Genomic DNA, 18,553 nt, shown 5'->3' with positions numbered 1-18,553 from the left:
GTCTCTTCTCAAAGGCGGGGAAGCTGGGGGGCAGCAGGACCCCTTAGACCGGCTAATGTGAGCCTACTCCGGACAGATATCACCCGGACTTATGACTGGAGCTCCCGGACCTCTGGGCACACACATATGTGAATGAGTGGATGAGCTAATGTTGGTTTGGTTGTGGATACGTTTCGGCCAATGCTATCAGCACAGCTATGATTATCCCCAGAACGTTGAGAACGAGCTCCCGGAACTCCAGACATGCGTATATAAAAGAGTGGAATTAAGGTGTGTGTGTGTGTGTGTGTGTGTGTGTGTGTGTGTGTATACGTGTGGGACAGAAGTAATGTTGGGGACAGAAATTGTTATTAGCCTGCTGGCAGATGACACAACCTTAGTTTTGAAAAATGAACATCAAGTCCCAATAAGTGCTGAAAAAAACCAAAACATTCTCCAAGGCTTCAGGATTGTCATTAAACTTAAAGAAATGCAAACTTCTTGCGCTGCATGACTCGCCACTAAAGGAAATCAGCGATGTTTCTATGAAATCAGAAATAAAATACTTGAGCATTTTCCTATCCAAGGACCAAACGTTAAATCAATCCAGGAACATTGAATCTAAACTGAATCAAAGTAAAGCTTAATTCTAATATATGGCTCCAGAGAGATTTATCAATATTAGGCCGGATATATTTGACTAAAATGGATGTGTTTATCCAGATGTATATACCCAGCGTATTCCAATGCTGCTCCAAATCAACTCGTAAAATCTGTTAACCAAATCAATTTCAACTTTATCTGGAGGAACAGACCACACCATCTAAGAAAAATCACATATGGTGAAAGAAACAAGTGAAGGAGGGCTGAAAGTGATAGAGTCGGACTGCTTGAATGGGACATTGAAGGTGAACTGGTTGAAATCCTGGATCAAACCTCATCGTTCTTTCTGGTATTGTACTCCAAACTACTTATTCAACAAAGTCGGCGGCCTGAGTCTTCTGCTTATCTCTGACTTGGATATCAACAAGATTCCTGTCAAATGTTCAGAGTTCCATAAACAAATATTATTATACTGGAAAATGATATACGTACACAATTTCTCACCACACAGTATAATAGTTTGGAACAATCGATATGTACTGCATGGCAACAAACCTCTGTTTTACAAGGAATGCTTTGAGAAAGGTATATGGTCGATAATTGACTTGATGGATGACACTGGCAGTCCTCTGGACAATGAGCAGTTCTGTACTACACACAGATTCAAGCCTCCCATATTAGAGTTGCTAAAGTTACGAAACGCACTGCCTCGACAATTTGTATTCCTGACCAAAAATATAATGACGCACCGAACCGTACAACCACAGTTACCCCGACTATCACTCCAGGGAATCTCAATTGTGGACAGAAAGCGCGGCAACTCCTTTATTAGGAAATGTTTCACAGGAAACTTATTCCCTGGACGTCAAAAAAAAAAAAAAGGATATTTTAAATAAATTTGATGAGGAATCGATTGCCACGCTGCGAACTATGTATCTGACTCTACCCATACCCCCAAGGCAAAAGAGACCCACTTCAAAATTATGACTGACATCTACCCATCTAAGGAATTATCGAGGGTACGCTTTAATTTTGAAGATAATATTTGTACATTTTGTGAAGACAACATTGAAACCACTGACCATATATTTTTTCTCCTTCTCATTCCATCGTCACCAGTTTCCTTCTCAAAAGATGATATAACATTCTGTTTACTTATAAGCAACATAACAGATGAACTCTGTGTCAATGTTCTTTTAGGCCTGGCCAAGTTCTTCATTCACAAGAACAGAATGCAAAAATGCTCCCCAAATTTTAATGTCTTCATAAACGATTTTGAAATATAAAAAAAAAAAAAAAAAATCCTTAAAACTTATGGAAAAATCCAAAAACTAAAAAATATAGTTACCCATGTCCGAGGTTCCTTTTTTTTTTGGTAAAAAAAAAAAACAAAACAAAAAAAACAACTTGATTACATGTTACATTCCCCTTGCAATTTTTTTTTTTTTTTTTCGTTTTAATTTCTTATTTGTCTATCTATTGATTTAATTACTTCCTTTTAATTTCTTTTTTTGTCTCGCACTGTAAATTTCTCACAAACCTGTAACACTATTAACTTCTCATTACATACAGAACAAATGTCCTGATGTCCGTTGCTTCCTCATCCCTGGTTGTTTCATTGACATTCAGTTCTACCTTGCTATGTTTATTTGTACATTTGTATATTTGGGTGTACTATTTATGTTCAATTAAAAACAGTTTGATGTCTGAGATTCCTTGTGAACCGCCAACTTAATTACATGTTATATTCCCCTCACAATTTTTTTTTTTCGTTTTTAATTTTATTTTTCTATCTATTTATTTAATTATATCCTTCTAATTTTCTTTTTTTGTCTAGCATTAAAAATTTCTCGCAAACCGTTAACACTATTAACTTCTGATTACTTACACCACGAATGCGCTTATGCCCCCCCACCCATCCCGCTTTTTCCGTACGGAGGCAGACACTGAGATCGAAAGCAAATGGGTGTCATTGAAATGCAGTAACAGGGTGATAACAGCCGTGTTCGAAGTGTGTAGGGGCTTATAGGAGAGCAGAAGCACGTCACGCAATTCACCTGAGTTCGGAGGATCGGGAGTACCAGGGCCCATAGCGGAGAAGCGGAAGAGCGGAGTTATGTGTCTCTTCTCAAAGGCGGGGAAACTGGGGGGCAGCAGGACCCCTTAGACCGGCTAATGTGAGTCTTCTCCGGACATAGATCACCCGGACTTATGACTGGAGCTCCCGGACCTCTGGGCACACACATATGTGAATGAGTGGATGAGCTAATGTTGGTTTGGTTGTGGATACGTTTCGGCCAATGCTATCAGCACAGCTATGATTATCCCCAGAACGTTGAGAACGAGCTCCCGGAACTCCAGACATGCGTATATAAAAGAGTGGAATTAAGGTGTGTGTGTGTGTGTGTGTGTGTGTGTGTGTGTGTGTGTGTGTGTGTGTATACGTGTGGGACAGAAGTAATGTTGGGGACAGAAATTGTTATTAGCCTGCTGGCAGATGACACAACCTTAGTTTTGAAAAATGAACATCAAGTCCCAATAAGTGCTGAAAAAAACCAAAACATTCTCCAAGGCTTCAGGATTGTCATTAAACTTAAAGAAATGCAAACTTCTTGCGCTGCATGACTCGCCACTAAAGGAAATCAGCGATGTTTCTATGAAATCAGAAATAAAATACTTGAGCATTTTCCTATCCAAGGACCAAACGTTAAATCAATCCAGGAACATTGAATCTAAACTGAATCAAAGTAAAGCTTAATTCTAATATATGGCTCCAGAGAGATTTATCAATATTAGGCCGGATATATTTGACTAAAATGGATGTGTTTATCCAGATGTATATACCCAGCGTATTCCAATGCTGCTCCAAATCAACTCGTAAAATCTGTTAACCAAATCAATTTCAACTTTATCTGGAGGAACAGACCACACCATCTAAGAAAAATCACATATGGTGAAAGAAACAAGTGAAGGAGGGCTGAAAGTGATAGAGTTGGACTGCTTGAATGGGACATTGAAGGTGAACTGGTTGAAATCCTGGATCAAACCTCATCGTTCTTTCTGGTATTGTACTCCAAACTACTTATTCAACAAAGTCGGCGGCCTGAGTCTTCTGCTTATCTCTGACTTGGATATCAACAAGATTCCTGTCAAATGTTCAGAGTTCCATAAACAAATATTATTATACTGGAAAATGATATACGTACACAATTTCTCACCACACAGTATAATAGTTTGGAACAATCGATATGTACTGCATGGCAACAAACCTCTGTTTTACAAGGAATGCTTTGAGAAAGGTATATGGTCAATAATTGACTTGATGGATGACACTGGCAGTCCTCTGGACAATGAGCAGTTCTGTACTACACACAGATTCAAGCCTCCCATATTAGAGTTGCTAAAGTTACGAAACGCACTGCCTCGACAATTTGTATTCCTGACCAAAAATATAATGACGCACCGAACCGTACAACCACAGTTACCCCGACTATCACTCCAGGGAATCTCAATTGTGGACAGAAAGCGCAGCAACTCCTTTATTAGGAAATGTTTCACAGGAAACTTATTCCCTGGACGTCAAAAAAAAAAAAAAGGATATTTTAAATAAATTTGATGAGGAATCGATTGCCACGCTGCGAACTATGTATCTGACTCTACCCATACCCCCAAGGCAAAAGAGACCCACTTCAAAATTATGACTGACATCTACCCATCTAAGGAATTATCGAGGGTACGCTTTAATTTTGAAGATAATATTTGTACATTTTGTGAAGACAACATTGAAACCACTGACCATATATTTTTTCTCCTTCTCATTCCATCGTCACCAGTTTCCTTCTCAAAAGATGATATAACATTCTGTTTACTTATAAGCAACATAACAGATGAACTCTGTGTCAATGTTCTTTTAGGCCTGGCCAAGTTCTTCATTCACAAGAACAGAATGCAAAAATGCTCCCCAAATTTTAATGTCTTCATAAACGATTTTGAAATATAAAAAAAAAAAAAAAAATCCTTAAAACTTATGGAAAAATCCGAAAACAAAAAAATATAGTTACCCATGTCCGAGGTTCCTTTTTTTTTTGGTAAAAAAAAAAACAAAAAAAAAAAAACAACTTGATTACATGTTACATTCCCCTTGCAATTTTTTTTTTTTTTTTTCGTTTTAATTTCTTATTTGTCTATCTATTGATTTAATTACTTCCTTTTAATTTCTTTTTTTGTCTCGCACTGTAAATTTCTCACAAACCTGTAACACTATTAACTTCTCATTACATACAGAACAAATGTCCTGATGTCCGTTGCTTCCTCATCCCTGGTTGTTTCATTGACATTCAGTTCTACCTTGCTATGTTTATTTGTACATTTGTATATTTGGGTGTACTATTTATGTTCAATTAAAAACAGTTTGATGTCTGAGATTCCTTGTGAACCGCCAACTTAATTACATGTTATATTCCCCTCACAATTTTTTTTTTTCGTTTTTAATTTTATTTTTCTATCTATTTATTTAATTATATCCTTTTAATTTTCTTTTTTTGTCTAGCATTAAAAATTTCTCGCAAACCGTTAACACTATTAACTTCTGATTACTTACAGCACGAATGCGCTTATGCCCCCCCACCCATCCCGCTTTTTCCGTACGGAGGCAGACACTGAGATCGAAAGCAAATGGGTGTCATTGAAATGCAGTAACAGGGTGATAACAGCCGTGTTCGAAGTGTGTAGGGGCTTATAGGAGAGCAGAAGCACGTCACGCAATTCACCTGAGTTCGGAGGATCGGGAGTACCAGGGCCCATAGCGGAGAAGCGGAAGAGCGGAGTTATGTGTCTCTTCTCAAAGGCGGGGAAGCTGGGGGGCAGCAGGACCCCTTAGACCGGCTAAGGTGAGCCTACTCCGGACAGAGATCACCCGGAGTTATGACTGGAGCTCCCGGACCTCTGGGCACACACATATGTGAATGAGTGGATGAGCTAATGTTGGTTTGGTTGTGGATACGTTTCGGCCAATGCTATCAGCACAGCTATGATTATCCCCAGAACGTTGAGAACGAGCTCCCGGAACTCCAGACATGCGTATATAAAAGAGTGGAATTAAGGTGTGTGTGTGTGTGTGTGTGTGTGTTTGTGTGTGTGTGTGTGTGTGTGTATACGTGTGGGACAGAAGTAATGTTGGGGACAGAAATTGTTATTAGCCTGCTGGCGGATGACACAACCTTAGTTTTGAAAAATGAACATCAAGTCCCAATAAGTGCTGAAAAAAACCAAAACATTCTCCAAGGCTTCAGGATTGTCATTAAACTTAAAGAAATGCAAACTTCTTGCGCTGCATGACTCGCCACTAAAGGAAATCAGCGATGTTTCTATGAAATCAGAAATAAAATACTTGAGCATTTTCCTATCCAAGGACCAAACGTTAAATCAATCCAGGAACATTGAATCTAAACTGAATCAAAGTAAAGCTTAATTCTAATATATGGCTCCAGAGAGATTTATCAATATTAGGCCGGATATATTTGACTAAAATGGATGTGTTTATCCAGATGTATATACCCAGCGTATTCCAATGCTGCTCCAAATCAACTCGTAAAATCTGTTAACCAAATCAATTTCAACTTTATCTGGAGGAACAGACCACACCATCTAAGAAAAATCACATATGGTGAAAGAAACAAGTGAAGGAGGGCTGAAAGTGATAGAGTCGGACTGCTTGAATGGGACATTGAAGGTGAACTGGTTGAAATCCTGGATCAAACCTCATCGTTCTTTCTGGTATTGTACTCCAAACTACTTATTCAACAAAGTCGGCGGCCTGAGTCTTCTGCTTATCTCTGACTTGGATATCAACAAGATTCCTGTCAAATGTTCAGAGTTCCATAAACAAATATTATTATACTGGAAAATGATATACGTACACAATTTCTCACCACACAGTATAATAGTTTGGAACAATCGATATGTACTGCATGGCAACAAACCTCTGTTTTACAAGGAATGCTTTGAGAAAGGTATATGGTCGATAATTGACTTGATGGATGACACTGGCAGTCCTCTGGACAATGAGCAGTTCTGTACTACACACAGATTCAAGCCTCCCATATTAGAGTTGCTAAAGTTACGAAACGCACTGCCTCGACAATTTGTATTCCTGACCAAAAATATAATGACGCACCGAACCGTACAACCACAGTTACCCCGACTATCACTCCAGGGAATCTCAATTGTGGACAGAAAGCGCGGCAACTCCTTTATTAGGAAATGTTTCACAGGAAACTTATTCCCTGGACGTCAAAAAAAAAAAAAAGGATATTTTAAATAAATTTGATGAGGAATCGATTGCCACGCTGCGAACCATGTATCTGACTCTACCCATACCCCCAAGGCAAAAGAGACCCACTTCAAAATTATGACTGACATCTACCCATCTAAGGAATTATCGAGGGTACGCTTTAATTTTGAAGATAATATTTGTACATTTTGTGAAGACAACATTGAAACCACTGACCATATATTTTTTCTCCTTCTCATTCCATCGTCACCAGTTTCCTTCTCAAAAGATGATATAACATTCTGTTTACTTATAAGCAACATAACAGATGAACTCTGTGTCAATGTTCTTTTAGGCCTGGCCAAGTTCTTCATTCACAAGAACAGAATGCAAAAATGCTCCCCAAATTTTAATGTCTTCATAAACGATTTTGAAATATAAAAAAAAAAAAAAAAAAAATCCTTAAAACTTATGGAAAAATCCAAAAACTAAAAAATATAGTTACCCATGTCCGAGGTTCCTTTTTTTTTTGGTAAAAAAAAAAAAACAAAAAAAAAAAACCAACTTGATTACATGTTACATTCCCCTTGCAATTTTTTTTTTTTTTTTTCGTTTTAATTTCTTATTTGTCTATCTATTGATTTAATTACTTCCTTTTAATTTCTTTTTTTGTCTCGCACTGTAAATTTCTCACAAACCTGTAACACTATTAACTTCTCATTACATACAGAACAAATGTCCTGATGTCCGTTGCTTCCTCATCCCTGGTTGTTTCATTGACATTCAGTTCTACCTTGCTATGTTTATTTGTACATTTGTATATTTGGGTGTACTATTTATGTTCAATTAAAAACAGTTTGATGTCTGAGATTCCTTGTGAACCGCCAACTTAATTACATGTTATATTCCCCTCACAATTTTTTTTTTTCGTTTTTAATTTTATTTTTCTATCTATTTATTTAATTATATCCTTTTAATTTTCTTTTTTTGTCTAGCATTAAAAATTTCTCGCAAACCGTTAACACTATTAACTTCTGATTACTTACAGCACGAATGCGCTTATGCCCCCCCACCCATCCCGCTTTTTCCGTACGGAGGCAGACACTGAGATCGAAAGCAAATGGGTGTCATTGAAATGCAGTAACAGGGTGATAACAGCCGTGTTCGAAGTGTGTAGGGGCTTATAGTAGAGCAGAAGCACGTCACGCAATTCACCTGAGTTCGGAGGATCGGGAGTACCAGGGCCCATAGCGGAGAAGCGGAAGAGCGGAGTTATGTGTCTCTTCTCAAAGGCGGGGAAGCTGGGGGGCAGCAGGACCCCTTAGACCGGCTAATGTGAGCCTACTCCGGACAGATATCACCCGGACTTATGACTGGAGCTCCCGGACCTCTGGGCACACACATATGTGAATGAGTGGATGAGCTAATGTTGGTTTGGTTGTGGATACGTTTCGGCCAATGCTATCAGCACAGCTATGATTATCCCCAGAACGTTGAGAACGAGCTCCCGGAACTCCAGACATGCGTATATAAAAGAGTGGAATTAAGGTGTGTGTGTGTGTGTGTGTGTGTGTGTGTGTGTGTGTATACGTGTGGGACAGAAGTAATGTTGGGGACAGAAATTGTTATTAGCCTGCTGGCAGATGACACAACCTTAGTTTTGAAAAATGAACATCAAGTCCCAATAAGTGCTGAAAAAAACCAAAACATTCTCCAAGGCTTCAGGATTGTCATTAAACTTAAAGAAATGCAAACTTCTTGCGCTGCATGACTCGCCACTAAAGGAAATCAGCGATGTTTCTATGAAATCAGAAATAAAATACTTGAGCATTTTCCTATCCAAGGACCAAACGTTAAATCAATCCAGGAACATTGAATCTAAACTGAATCAAAGTAAAGCTTAATTCTAATATATGGCTCCAGAGAGATTTATCAATATTAGGCCGGATATATTTGACTAAAATGGATGTGTTTATCCAGATGTATATACCCAGCGTATTCCAATGCTGCTCCAAATCAACTCGTAAAATCTGTTAACCAAATCAATTTCAACTTTATCTGGAGGAACAGACCACACCATCTAAGAAAAATCACATATGGTGAAAGAAACAAGTGAAGGAGGGCTGAAAGTGATAGAGTCGGACTGCTTGAATGGGACATTGAAGGTGAACTGGTTGAAATCCTGGATCAAACCTCATCGTTCTTTCTGGTATTGTACTCCAAACTACTTATTCAACAAAGTCGGCGGCCTGAGTCTTCTGCTTATCTCTGACTTGGATATCAACAAGATTCCTGTCAAATGTTCAGAGTTCCATAAACAAATATTATTATACTGGAAAATGATATACGTACACAATTTCTCACCACACAGTATAATAGTTTGGAACAATCGATATGTACTGCATGGCAACAAACCTCTGTTTTACAAGGAATGCTTTGAGAAAGGTATATGGTCGATAATTGACTTGATGGATGACACTGGCAGTCCTCTGGACAATGAGCAGTTCTGTACTACACACAGATTCAAGCCTCCCATATTAGAGTTGCTAAAGTTACGAAACGCACTGCCTCGACAATTTGTATTCCTGACCAAAAATATAATGACGCACCGAACCGTACAACCACAGTTACCCCGACTATCACTCCAGGGAATCTCAATTGTGGACAGAAAGCGCGGCAACTCCTTTATTAGGAAATGTTTCACAGGAAACTTATTCCCTGGACGTCAAAAAAAAAAAAAAGGATATTTTAAATAAATTTGATGAGGAATCGATTGCCACGCTGCGAACTATGTATCTGACTCTACCCATACCCCCAAGGCAAAAGAGACCCACTTCAAAATTATGACTGACATCTACCCATCTAAGGAATTATCGAGGGTACGCTTTAATTTTGAAGATAATATTTGTACATTTTGTGAAGACAACATTGAAACCACTGACCATATATTTTTTCTCCTTCTCATTCCATCGTCACCAGTTTCCTTCTCAAAAGATGATATAACATTCTGTTTACTTATAAGCAACATAACAGATGAACTCTGTGTCAATGTTCTTTTAGGCCTGGCCAAGTTCTTCATTCACAAGAACAGAATGCAAAAATGCTCCCCAAATTTTAATGTCTTCATAAACGATTTTGAAATATAAAAAAAAAAAAAAAAATCCTTAAAACTTATGGAAAAATCCGAAAACAAAAAAATATAGTTACCCATGTCCGAGGTTCCTTTTTTTTTTGGTAAAAAAAAAAACAAAAAAAAAAAAACAACTTGATTACATGTTACATTCCCCTTGCAATTTTTTTTTTTTTTTTTCGTTTTAATTTCTTATTTGTCTATCTATTGATTTAATTACTTCCTTTTAATTTCTTTTTTTGTCTCGCACTGTAAATTTCTCACAAACCTGTAACACTATTAACTTCTCATTACATACAGAACAAATGTCCTGATGTCCGTTGCTTCCTCATCCCTGGTTGTTTCATTGACATTCAGTTCTACCTTGCTATGTTTATTTGTACATTTGTATATTTGGGTGTACTATTTATGTTCAATTAAAAACAGTTTGATGTCTGAGATTCCTTGTGAACCGCCAACTTAATTACATGTTATATTCCCCTCACAATTTTTTTTTTTCGTTTTTAATTTTATTTTTCTATCTATTTATTTAATTATATCCTTTTAATTTTCTTTTTTTGTCTAGCATTAAAAATTTCTCGCAAACCGTTAACACTATTAACTTCTGATTACTTACAGCACGAATGCGCTTATGCCCCCCCACCCATCCCGCTTTTTCCGTACGGAGGCAGACACTGAGATCGAAAGCAAATGGGTGTCATTGAAATGCAGTAACAGGGTGATAACAGCCGTGTTCGAAGTGTGTAGGGGCTTATAGGAGAGCAGAAGCACGTCACGCAATTCACCTGAGTTCGGAGGATCGGGAGTACCAGGGCCCATAGCGGAGAAGCGGAAGAGCGGAGTTATGTGTCTCTTCTCAAAGGCGGGGAAGCTGGGGGGCAGCAGGACCCCTTAGACCGGCTAAGGTGAGCCTACTCCGGACAGAGATCACTCGGAGTTATGACTGGAGCTCCCGGACCTCTGGGCACACACATATGTGAATGACTGGATGAGCTAATGTTGGTTTGGTTGTGGATACGTTTCGGCCAATGCTATCAGCACAGCGATGATGAGTTCAGGTGTGTCTGTGTGTGTTTGTGTGTTTGTGTGTGTGTGTGTGTGTGTGTGTGTGTGTGCGTGTGTTTGTGTGTGTGTGAGAGTTTGTTTTTGTGGGTTGGGGGGGGTTCCCGCGGACACGGAGTACCAGGGCCTGGAGCGGATGAGGTGAGGAGCGGAGGAGAGCAGAAGCCCGGACCGTGATTCGCTTGTGTCCAGCGGTTCGGGAGTTCCAGGGCCCGAAACGGAGGAGCGGAGGAGCGGAGGAGCGGAGGAGCGGAGGAGCGGAGGAGCGGAGGACAGCAAAACCCCTTTCTGCAATTCGCCTGAGTCCGGCGGATCGGTAGTACCTGGTTCCGCAGCGGATGAGCGGAGGAGTGGAGGAGATGTTTCTCTTCTCAGAGGCGGCGAGGGGGGGGGGGCAGGACCCCTTACCCTTATCCCCCCCGGACGTTTGAGTGGAGCTCCCGGACCTCCGGGCACGCACATGCGAATGACTGGATCACAGGGAGTGCCAGGGCCTGGAGCGGATGAGCAGAGGAGAGGCGGAGGGCAGAAGCCCGGCCCTGTTCAAGAGTTCCAGGGTCCAAAGCGGGGGAGCGAAGAAGCGGAGGAGGGGAGGAGAGCAGAAGAGCAAAAAACTGGCCCGGAATTCACCGAAGTCCCGCGGATCGGGAGTTCCAGGGCCCGGAGCGGAAGAGCGGAGGAGCGGAGGAGAGGAGGAGCGGAGCAAAGCTAAGCCCGTCTTAACAACAAGGAAATTACAGATGAGGCTATAATTTCTAATGAAAACTTTAAATTCTATAGCCACGTATACACTTCGACATTGTCAAAAAGCGATTGTGACTCCTTTCCATTAAATATTCCTCAATATATCCCAAAAATAAACAACAAACAATATATGTTTGTTTATATATGTTTATATATAAACAACAAAAAATATACAGTTTGATGTCTGAGATTCCTTGTGAATCGCCAACTTAATTACATGTCGTATTCCCCTTGCATTTTTTTTTTTTGGTTTTAATTTCATTTGTCTATCTATTTATCTAATTATTTCCTTTTAATTTCGTTTTTTGTCTAGCACTGTAAATTTCTCACAAACCTGTAACACTATTAACTTCTCATTACATACAGAACAAATGTCCTCATGTCCGTTGCTTCCTCATGCCTGGTTGTTTCATTGACATTCAGTTCTACCTTGCTATGTTTATTTGTACATTTGTATATTTGGGTGTACTATTTATGTTCAATTAAAAACAGTTTGATGTCTGAGATTCCCTGTGAACCGCCAACTTAATTACATGTTATATTCCCCTCACAATTTTTTTTTTTTCGTTTTTAATTTTATTTTTCTATCTATTTATTTAATTATATCCTTTTAATTTTCTTTTTTTGTCTAGCATTAAAAATTTCTCGCAAACCGTTAACACTATTAACTTCTGATTACTTACAGCACGAATGCGCTTATGCCCCCCCACCCCCCACCCCCCCGCTTTTTCCGTACGGTGGCAGACACTGAGATCGAAAGCAAATGGGTGTCATTGAAATGCAGTAACAGGGTGATAACAGCCGTGTTCGAAGTGTGTAGGGGCTTATAGTAGAGCAGAAGCACGTCACGCAATTCACCTGAGTTCGGAGGATCGGGAGTACCAGGGCCCATAGCGGAGAAGCGGAAGAGCGGAGTTATGTGTCTCTTCTCAAAGGCCGGGAAGCTGGGGGGCAGCAGGACCCCTTAGAGCGGCTAATGTGAGCCTTCTCCGGACATAGATCACCCGGACTTATGACTGGAGCTCCCGGACCTCTGGGCACACACATATGTGAATGAGTGGATGAGCTAATGTTGGTTTGGTTGTGGAAACGTTTCGGCCAATGCTATTAGCACAGCTATGATGAGTTCAGGTGTGTCTGTGTGTGTTTGTGTGTTTGTGTGTGTGTGTGTGTGTGTGTGTGTGCGTGTGTTTGTGTGTGTGTGAGAGTTTGTTTTTGTGGGTTGGGGGGGGTTCCCGCGGACACGGAGTACCAGGGCCTGGAGCGGATGAGGTGAGGAGCGGAGGAGAGCAGAAGCCCGGACCGTGATTCGCTTGTGTCCAGCGGTTCGGGAGTTCCAGGGCCCGAAACGGAGGAGCGGAGGACGGCAAAACCCCTTTCTGCAATTCGCCTGAGTCCGGCGGATCGGTAATACCTGGTTCCGCAGCGGAGGAGCGGAGGAGTGGAGGAGATGTTTCTCTTCTCAGAGGCGGCGAGGAGGGGGGGAGAGGGACAGGACCCCTTACCCTTACCCCCCCCGGACGTTTGAGTGGAGCTCCCGGACCTCCGGGCACGCACATGCGAATGACTGGATCACAGGGAGTGCCAGGGCCTGGAGCGGATGAGCAGAGGAGAGGCGGAGGGCAGAAGCCCGGCCCTGTTCAAGAGTTCCAGGGTCCAAAGCGGGGGAGCGAAGAAGCGGAGGAGGGGAGGAGAGCAGAAGAGCAAAAAAACTGGCCCGGAATTCACCGAAGTCCCGCGGATCGGGAGTTCCAGGGCCCGGAGCGGAAGAGCGGAGGAGAGGAGGAGCGGAGCAAAGCGGAAGCCCGTCTTAACAACAAGGAAATTACAGATGAGGCTATCATTTCCAATGAAAACTTTAAATTCTATAGCCACCTATACACTTCGACATTGTCAAAAAGCGATTGTGACTCCTTTCCATTAAATATTCCTCAATATATCCCAAAAATAAACAACAAACAATATATGTTTGTTTATATATGTTTATATATAAACAACAAAAAATATACAGTTTGATGTCTGAGATTCCTTGTGAATCGCCAACTTAATTACATGTCGTATTCCCCTTGCATTTTTTTTTTTCGGTTTTAATTTCATTGGTCTATCTATTTATTTAATTATTTCCTTTTAATTTCTTTTTTTGTCTAGCAATGTAAATTTCTCGCAAACCGTTAACACTATTAACTTCTGATTACTTACACCACGAATGCGCTTATGCCCCCCCACCCATCCCGCTTTTTCCGTACGGAGGCAGACACTGAGATCGAAAGCAAATGGGTGTCATTGAAATGCAGTAACAGGGTGATAACAGCCGTGTTCGAAGTGTGTAGGGGCTTATAGGAGAGCAGAAGCACGTCACGCAATTCACCTGAGTTCGGAGGATCGGGAGTACCAGGGCCCATAGCGGAGAAGCGGAAGAGCGGAGTTATGTGTCTCTTCTCAAAGGCGGGGAAGCTGGGGGGCAGCAGGACCCCTTAGACCGGCTAAGGTGAGCCTACTCCGGACAGAGATCACCCGGAGTTATGACTGGAGCTCCCGGACCTCTGGGCACACACATATGTGAATGACTGGATGAGCTAATGTTGGTTTGGTTGTGGATACGTTTCGGCCAATGCTATCAGCACAGCGATGATGAGTTCAGGTGTGTCTGTGTGTGTTTGTGTGTTTGTGTGTGTGTGTGTGTGTGTGTGTGTGTGTGCGTGTGTTTGTGTGTGTGTGAGAGTTTGTTTTTGTGGGTTGGGGGGGGTTCCCGCGGACACGGAGTACCAGGGCCTGGAGCGGATGAGGTGAGGAGCGGAGGAGAGCAGAAGCCCGGACCGTGATTCGCTTGTGTCCAGCGGTTCGGGAGTTCCAGGGCCCGAAACGGAGGAGCGGAGGAGCGGAGGAGCGGAGGAGCGGAGGAGCGGAGGAGCGGAGGAGCGGAGGAGCGGAGGACAGCAAAACCCCTTTCTGCAATTCGCCTGAGTCCGGCGGATCGGTAGTACCTGGTTCCGCAGCGGATGAGCGGAGGAGTGGAGGAGATGTTTCTCTTCTCAGAGGCGGCGAGGGGGGGGGGGCAGGACCCCTTACCCTTATCCCCCCCGGACGTTTGAGTGGAGCTCCCGGACCTCCGGGCACGCACATGCGAATGACTGGATCACAGGGAGTGCCAGGGCCTGGAGCGGATGAGCAGAGGAGAGGCGGAGGGCAGAAGCCCGGCCCTGTTCAAGAGTTCCAGGGTCCAAAGCGGGGGAGCGAAGAAGCGGAGGAGGGGAGGAGAGCAGAAGAGCAAAAAACTGGCCCGGAATTCACCGAAGTCCCGCGGATCGGGAGTTCCAGGGCCCGGAGCGGAAGAGCGGAGGAGCGGAGGAGAGGAGGAGCGGAGCAAAGCTAAGCCCGTCTTAACAACAAGGAAATTACAGATGAGGCTATAATTTCTAATGAAAACTTTAAATTCTATAGCCACGTATACACTTCGACATTGTCAAAAAGCGATTGTGACTCCTTTCCATTAAATATTCCTCAATATATCCCAAAAATAAACAACAAACAATATATGATTGTTTATATATGTTTATATATAAACAACAAAAAATATACAGTTTGATGTCTGAGATTCCTTGTGAATCGCCAACTTAATTACATGTCGTATTCCCCTTGCATTTTTTTTTTTTGGTTTTAATTTCATTTGTCTATCTATTTATCTAATTATTTCCTTTTAATTTCGTTTTTTGTCTAGCACTGTAAATTTCTCACAAACCTGTAACACTATTAACTTCTCATTACATACAGAACAAATGTCCTCATGTCCGTTGCTTCCTCATGCCTGGTTGTTTCATTGACATTCAGTTCTACCTTGCTATGTTTATTTGTACATTTGTATATTTGGGTGTACTATTTATGTTCAATTAAAAACAGTTTGATGTCTGAGATTCCCTGTGAACCGCCAACTTAATTACATGTTATATTCCCCTCACAATTTTTTTTTTTTCGTTTTTAATTTTATTTTTCTATCTATTTATTTAATTATATCCTTTTAATTTTTTTTTTTTGTCTAGCATTAAAAATTTCTCGCAAACCGTTAACACTATTAACTTCTGATTACTTACAGCACGAATGCGCTTATGCCCCCCCACCCCCCACCCCCCGCTTTTCCGTACGGTGGCAGACACTGAGATCGAAAGCAAATGGGTGTCATTGAAATGCAGTAACAGGGTGATAACAGCCGTGTTCGAAATGTGTAGGGGCTTATAGGAGAGCAGAAGCACGTCACGCAATTCACCTGAGTTCGGAGGATCGGGAGTACCAGGGCCCATAGCGGAGAAGCGGAAGAGCGGAGTTATGTGTCTCTTCTCAAAGGCCGGGAAGCTGGGGGGCAGCAGGACCCCTTAGAGCGGCTAATGTGAGCCTTCTCCGGACATAGATCACCCGGACTTATGACTGGAGCTCCCGGACCTCTGGGCACACACATATGTGAATGAGTGGATGAGCTAATGTTGGTTTGGTTGTGGAAACGTTTCGGCCAATGCTATTAGCACAGCTATGATGAGTTCAGGTGTGTCTCTGTGTGTTTGTGTGTTTGTGTGTGTGTATGCGTGTGTATGTGTGTGTGTGTGTGTGTGTGTGTGTGTGTGTGTGCGTGTGTTTGTGTGTGTGTGAGAGTTTGTTTTTGTGGGTTGGGGGGGGTTCCCGCGGACACGGAGTACCAGGGCCTGGAGCGGATGAGGTGAGGAGCGGAGGAGAGCAGAAGCCCGGACCGTGATTCGCTTGTGTCCAGCGGTTCGGGAGTTCCAGGGCCCGAAACGGAGGAGCGGAGGAGCGGAGGACGGCAAAACCCCTTTCTGCAATTCGCCTGAGTCCGGCGGATCGGTAATACCTGGTTCCGCAGCGGAGGAGCGGAGGAGTGGAGGAGATGTTTCTCTTCTCAGAGGCGGCGAGGGGTGGGGACAGGACCCCTTACCCTTACCCCCCCCGGACGTTTGAGTGGAGCTCCCGGACCTCCGGGCACGCACATGCGAATGACTGGATCACAGGGAGTGCCAGGGCCTGGAGCGGATGAGCAGAGGAGAGGCGGAGGGCAGAAGCCCGGCCCTGTTCAAGAGTTCCAGGGTCCAAAGCGGGGGAGCGAAGAAGCGGAGGAGGGGAGGAGAGCAGAAGAGCAAAAAACTGGCCCGGCATTCACCGAAGTCCCGCGGATCGGGAGTTCCAGGGCCCGGAGCGGAAGAGCGGAGGAGCGGAGGAGAGGAGGAGCGGAGCAAAGCGGAAGCCCGTCTTAACAACAAGGAAATTACAGATGAGGCTATAATTTCTAATGAAAACTTTAAATTCTATAGCCACGTATACACTTCGACATTGTCAAAAAGCGATTGTGACTCCTTTCCATTAAATATTCCTCAATATATCCCAAAAATAAACAACAAACAATATATGTTTGTTTATATATGTTTATATATAAACAACAAAAAATATACAGTTTGATGTCTGAGATTCCTTGTGAATCGCCAACTTAATTACATGTCGTATTCCCCTTGCATTTTTTTTTTTTGGTTTTAATTTCATTTGTCTATCTATTTATCTAATTATTTCCTTTTAATTTCGTTTTTTGTCTAGCACTGTAAATTTCTCACAAACCTGTAACACTATTAACTTCTCATTACATACAGAACAAATGTCCTCATGTCCGTTGCTTCCTCATGCCTGGTTGTTTCATTGACATTCAGTTCTACCTTGCTATGTTTATTTGTACATTTGTATATTTGGGTGTACTATTTATGTTCAATTAAAAACAGTTTGATGTCTGAGATTCCCTGTGAACCGCCAACTTAATTACATGTTATATTCCCCTCACAATTTTTTTTTTTTCGTTTTTAATTTTATTTTTCTATCTATTTATTTAATTATATCCTTTTAATTTTCTTTTTTTGTCTAGCATTAAAAATTTCTCGCAAACCGTTAACACTATTAACTTCTGATTACTTACAGCACGAATGCGCTTATGCCCCCCCACCCCCCACCCCCCCGCTTTTCCGTACGGTGGCAGACACTGAGATCGAAAGCAAATGGGTGTCATTGAAATGCAGTAACAGGGTGATAACAGCCGTGTTCGAAGTGTGTAGGGGCTTATAGGAGAGCAGAAGCACGTCACGCAATTCACCTGAGTTCGGAGGATCGGGAGTACCAGGGCCCATAGCGGAGAAGCGGAAGAGCGGAGTTATGTGTCTCTTCTCAAAGGCCGGGAAGCTGGGGGGCAGCAGGACCCCTTAGAGCGGCTAATGTGAGCCTTCTCCGGACATAGATCACCCGGACTTATGACTGGAGCTCCCGGACCTCCGGGCACACACATATGTGAATGAGTGGATGAGCTAATGTTGGTTTGGTTGTGGAAACGTTTCGGCCAATGCTATTAGCACAGCTATGATGAGTTCAGGTGTGTCTCTGTGTGTTTGTGTGTTTGTGTGTGTGTATGCGTGTGTATGTGTGTGTGTGTGTGTGTGTGTGTGTGTGTGTGTGCGTGTGTTTGTGTGTGTGTGAGAGTTTGTTTTTGTGGGTTGGGGGGGGTTCCCGCGGACACGGAGTACCAGGGCCTGGAGCGGATGAGGTGAGGAGCGGAGGAGAGCAGAAGCCCGGACCGTGATTCGCTTGTGTCCAGCGGTTCGGGAGTTCCAGGGCCCGAAACGGAGGAGCGGAGGAGCGGAGGACGGCAAAACCCCTTTCTGCAATTCGCCTGAGTCCGGCGGATCGGTAATACCTGGTTCCGCAGCGGAGGAGCGGAGGAGTGGAGGAGA

This window comes from Fistularia commersonii, unplaced genomic scaffold, assembly GCF_037954325.1.
Source record: "Fistularia commersonii isolate RoL2024-O1a breed Wild unplaced genomic scaffold, RoL_Fcom_v1.0 HiC_scaffold_125, whole genome shotgun sequence".
NCBI classification, from domain to species: domain Eukaryota; kingdom Metazoa; phylum Chordata; class Actinopteri; order Syngnathiformes; family Fistulariidae; genus Fistularia; species Fistularia commersonii.
This window is presented reverse-complemented; position numbering follows the sequence as displayed.